The following is a 6,034-nucleotide window of genomic DNA, read 5'->3' as shown; positions in this document are numbered from 1 at the left end:
CTTAGGATGCACCACGACTTTGCCAGTAACAGTCCCACCAGACTTTTGAATTTTTTTCCAAGATGATGGGTGCACGATGATGTCACAATACGGCTTAAGGTTAAACTGATGTCTGGTGGGAAACATAAGAGATGCACAAAACATTGCATGTACAAATTTACAGGGTATGAATATTTATAAATTAAGCACTCAGGTAACCAGGAACCACCCCCCCAAAAAAGTAAAATATTGCCAGTCTCCTGAAGTTCTGCTGACATGCACTCCAAGCCCATGGGTCCCTTCTTGATCACAAAACCTTTGTTCTCTCCTACAAATTATCACTATTCTAAATTTTGCAATAATCCTTCATCCTTTTTATGGTTTTCCACTTGTGTATGTGTTCCAAAATTATAGGTATAGTTTTGTTTTTGAACATCGTATGAATGACATATCATCTGTAAGCTTTTGTGTTTTGTTTCTTTCACTCAACAGTACCTTTGTAAGTTCATTCATGCTGTTGTGTATTCCTGTAGATTGTTTGTTTTCAATATTGAATATTTTTTCTGGGAACAGATATGCCTTAAATTGTTTGTTCATTATATTATAGATAAACACTTCACCTTCTGTTTCAGTTATCATGAACAATGACCCCCTGGCCATTCTTGCACACCAACACTGGTGCACGGGTATAGAACCTTCTCTGGAGTACACTTCTGAGAGTGAAATTACTGAGAGGGGATATACATTTTGAAATATATTAGATAATGCCTGTTTCCCAAGACATCTACCAGCAGTGTGTAAGAATTTCTCCTACTCCACGTCCTCATCAACATTCAGTAGTACCAGTTTTGTTTTTTTTTTTCCCCCAAACTGGTAAAGGATAGGATAGCATCTCCCTGTGTCTTTTTTTTCCTTTTTAAAGATTTTATTTATTTATTTGACAGAGAGAAATTACAAGTACACTGAGAGGCAGGCAGAGAGAGAGAGAAGGAAGCAGGTTCCCTGCTGAGCAGAGAGTCCGATGCGGGACTCGATCCCAGGACCCTGAGATCATGACCCGAGCCGAAGGCAGCGGCTTAACCCACTGAGCCACCCAGGCACCCCCTCCCTGTGTCTTTAATTTGCATTTTCCTCTTTACTAGCAAGGTTAATAAATACTTTTTCTTTTATTTATGAACAATTTGGAACTGGGAAGCACTAAGGGGACAAATGCTTATTTTACCCATTTTTCTGTTGGGATTCTCAATTTTTTCTTATCATAAATTGATGTTTTCATATAAATTATGAGAAATTTACATATTTTGGATACTAGTCCTCTGCTGATTTAATATGCTGTAAATACAGTATATTTCTCCCACTTTGTGGAGTAGATTTGACCTCTTTACAATACAATAATAATACTCCATATTATTGATGCTGTTTTATATGTATCTTATTTTTAAGTTTTTATATTGTTTGTTTTGGTATTCTGAAATGTACCCTTTTTTTTTTAAGATTGATTGATTGATTTGATAGACAGAGATCACAAGTAGGCAGAGAAGCAGGCAGAGAGAGAGAGCAGAGAAAGCAGGCTCCCTGCTGAACAGAGAGCCTGATGTGAGGTGGATCCCCAGACCCTGGGATCATGACCTGAGCTGAAGGCAGAGGCTTTAACCCACTGAACCACCCAAACACCCCTGAAATGTACTCTACTTTTGAATGGTGATTTTTTTTTTTCCCCTCCAACCAGTAAACTCTCTTAATAAATTATCTGTAGATTATATTGAGTTTTCCATGTAGACAGTCATATTTCCTGCGAATAATGACAGTTTAGTTTCTTTGTTTTCAATCCTACATTTTTTTTCCCCCTTACCATGCTGGAGGAAAAATCTAGTTCCTTTTTCACAGAAATCTTGATAGCAGGCATCCTGTTTCATTCCAGCTCTTAAAGAAAAGTTTTCAGCTTCCACCTTGATTGTGTATTATGTTGTCGGTTTTATGGAGCTACTGTTTATTACATTAAGAAAGTTCTCGGGGCACCTGGGTGGCTCAGTGGGTTAAGCCTCTGCCTTCGGCTCAGGTCATGGTCTCAGGGTCCTGGGATGGAGCCCCGAATTGGGCTCTCTGCTCAGCAGAGAGCCTGCTTCACCCCTCTCTCTCTGCGTGCCTCTCTGACTACTTGTGATCTCTCTCTGTGTCAAATAAATAAATAAATAAATAAATAAAGAAGAAGTTCTCTTCTGTTCCTAAATATCTAAGAAATTTTTTTTTTTCATGACTGGATACTAAATTTTATAAATGCCTTTTATTCATCTGTTGAGATGATCAAGTGATTTTTCTTTCAGTCCACTATTGTTGTCACTATACTTTTTTTTGTCTTTAAAATATTTTATTTATTTATTTATTTTCAGAGTAACAGTATTTATACTAATTTTTTAAAATTTTTTATTATGTTATGTTAGTCACCATATAGTACATCATTAGTTTTTGATATAGTGTTCAATGATTCATTGTTTGCACATAACACCCAGTGCTCCGTGCAATATGTGCCCTCCTTAATACACTAATTTTCTCTTCTGCATTCCTAAACTAAACTGTTTGGTCATAACACATTACCTTTTATTTTTACATATTCGTGGGTTGAATATACTAGTATTTTATTTATGCTAGCCTCATAAAAAAGAGAATGTTCCCTCTTTATCTATTCTCTAAAAGAGTCTACATAAAATAAATTTATCTTCTTCTTTTTCTTTTTTCAGGCAATGTTTGCTAGAACTTGCCAGCAAAGCTATTTGAACTTAAAGTTTTCTTTGTGAGAAGATTTTGACTACTGGTATGTTTAAAAAAAAAAAAATCATTAGAAAACTATTCAAGTTTTCTATTCTTAAACCAATATTAATAATTTTATAAGAATTTGTCCATCTAATTTTTCGCATTTATTGTTATAAAGTTTTCCATAACATTTTCTTATTTCATACTGTCTATAAAATCTATAGGAATGTCCCATTTTCATTTCTGCTATTATTTATGCCTTCCCTTCCCCCTGCCCCCCTTTTTTTAAATCACTTTCTAAGTACCCTATCCATGTAAGAATCCCAGGTAACCCCTAGGCCCTTCCAGATCAAGTATTTCTGCACAGATGATTAGCAAGCCTGAGACCTGAGTATGTTGCCTGGGGACAAATGACTTTCAGAAAGAGTTAGAAAGTCTTCTCTTTCATTCTCAAAATCAACAGTATCTACCCTTTGAAATGAGTATGAGAATTACCATAGTTAAGGAAATTGAGTTTCAATTGGCAAAACAACCAATAAACAGTGGAGCCCCAATTCTACCATGCCTTGCTCTTTCTCTCTTCTCCTTTCTTTTCTTAAAAACCTGAGTTTTAATTCTGCCATTTGCTAGCTGAAGTGTCCTTGGTGTATAGCAAGTTACATTTTTGGTCTCAATTTCTTCATCCATGAAATCATTTTTTTTCTTCCAGTTTGAATATACATAGACACAAGTATGAACCCAGTCTACAAAGTTTGCTTTGATATATCTAGAATATATTTCCATGTCAGTATTTTCATTTTGAATGGCTAACGGTTGGTTGGCATCCATAGCAGATCTTCATGTTTGTTGAATGCATGAATGAATGAATGAATGAATGAATGGGAAAAATCAGTAAAGACCCAAAAGACATCTTTCCTTGTAGTTGATACAATGCATTCCTGGTCAGCCCAATCATACCACACAATCTGACTCCCATCCTTTGAATATCTTCCCTTACTCCAAATCAGAGTGGGGGCAGGGAACCAGCAGCTTCACAAACCTTGTCTTGTGTGTTAAGCAAATGAGAGAAGTATCTACCATCATTCTCAGTACTAACCAATAGTTCAAGGCTTTCCCCAGGTCTTGTCCAGGAGAGAAAGGCTCTGATCAAAAGACTTGTATCCACAACATAATATTAAGTATTTTGAAAAAGTCATACCCTGTTCTCTCCATGAGAAAAGATTTTGTCAGCCAGAGGCACCGGCAACAAGTCTCACTTGTTGAATAGAACAAGCCAGTATCATAAGCAGCACCTAAGTTTCTCCAGCCTACTTCATGCCTGCAGCTTCTAAACTTGAGATAAGAGTGCCACTTACTGTTAGAGTCATCACACTGCAATATGAAAACAGTTCCTAAATCTCTGGAGCCTAAATGCCAAATGAAGACAAAGGACTTATCAGGAAAGATACAATTGACCTTTGATAGCTTATACTAAATACCAGAAATTGAGTAAGTGCTTTATAACCATAACCTCTTTTAGGCCTTAAAACAATCCTATAATTTTTATTTCTGTGGTTATTACTGGTTTTGTGAGCACACTCCAGGGTTTTGAATCCAACCACCTAGATCACAGCCTCTGAGCCAGTCAGTTGCCTGTTTTTGTACAGTCCACAAGCGACTATTTAAGTGGCTGGGAAAAATCAAAAGAATATTTCACAACATGAAAATTATTTAAATCAAGTTTCTGTGTCTATAAAGTGGTGTTGGAACATAGCCACATTGCCACACTCATTTGCTTAGATATTCTTGGGTTGCATTTGTACCATAGTATATAGTTCAGTACTTGAGACAGAGACCTTAATATGGTCCTCAATGCCTAAAATATTTACTAACCTGCTCTTTACAGAAAAATTTGCCAACTCCTGACCTAGATTCTAATTTGAATATATCACCTGGGAAAGCCACAAAACTGATCCTGTTTCATAACGTGGAAGAACACCTACCAAGAGCAGTTTTTGAGGAACTGCAGGTATCTCCTTAAGATACCTGCGGAGTCTGACATAAAGGCCCTAACATGTTCAAAGGAAGCTCATCATTTTCGTTTACAAATCTTTTCCTCCCTTAGCCCAGTATTGTGTAGGGTCTTGAGTATGAACTTTAGGGTCAAAATATGGGATCCCAGTCTAGGCTCCATTATGACTTATTAATTATATGATGAAGTACAAATGTGCTCAAGTATAGAAGTTGAGTGCTTAGGCTTTGAAACTAGGTTTCAATCCCAGCTCTGCCTCTCACTAGCTTGGTGACCTTGGGTAAAATTACATAACGTCTCTGAACCTCTGCTTCCTTATGTGTCATATAGATGTAAAAAGTCATACTGATTTCATTGGGAAGCTGTGAGGAAAAAACCGAATTTATGTATATAAAGTAATTACAACAGCGCTAGCAAAGCTCTCTGTGTATTTGCCATTGATTTCCCATCTTAGGATAAAGCAAACTTCTTCCTTTGACCTTCTAATGCTTATAATCTGCCCTCCATCTGCTTCTCTAGCTCCAAACTCTTCCCTTTGTTGCAGCCATTAATAGCCTTTCTCACCCAAATCATGCTTTTATTTCCTCACAAGACACTTGTACTTGCTATCTCCGGTGACCTCAGAACCTAGCACAGGACTTTTCTTTGAAATACAGCCCAGCACAGATGAAGCTCCCTTCTAAAGCCCTTAACAAATGTGTACATGTAAACATAACTTGAAAAAAGATAATATGGACAAGGAATTTTGAGCAGGCAATAGTAGTAAAATTAGAATCAAGAGTCTTCTGAGTGTTGTAATGGCTGGATAGTTAAAACACAAACTTAGACCTTCAAAAACCAATTCACTTGTTTTCTTGTTTATCTTTCTTCCATTTTCCTCCACACTCTCCATTTCCCTGGTAACTAGACCAGTGTCAGGTGGAAGACCGCAATTTTCACTAAATGAATACAATTAATAAGTAAATAGTGATGGTGGGGAGTTTGGGAATATAAATATGCACAATCTGCTTATTTTTATCAAAAATTTGTGTGTGCTCAATTTCTAGTGGATATCTACCACATGACCAACTCAGCACCTCCTTTCCTGAGAATGAACTACCTTCTCCCATACATGGACATTTGGAGGACTGCCAAATTCTTAGAGGATTCAGGCCACAACTGATAGGCCCAGCTGGAATCAGAAATACCACCCCTAATTCCCCCTCTGGCCTGGTTAATAATTAGTCTTCCTTTTTTCCGACAGTGGTGCACAAAGACTTAACACGAGAACTGCTAGCAGCCATGTTCTCCATC

This window comes from Mustela nivalis (assembly GCF_964662115.1).
Source record: "Mustela nivalis genome assembly, chromosome: 3".
Lineage (NCBI taxonomy): Eukaryota > Metazoa > Chordata > Mammalia > Carnivora > Mustelidae > Mustela > Mustela nivalis.
Note: the sequence above shows the minus strand (reverse complement) of the source record.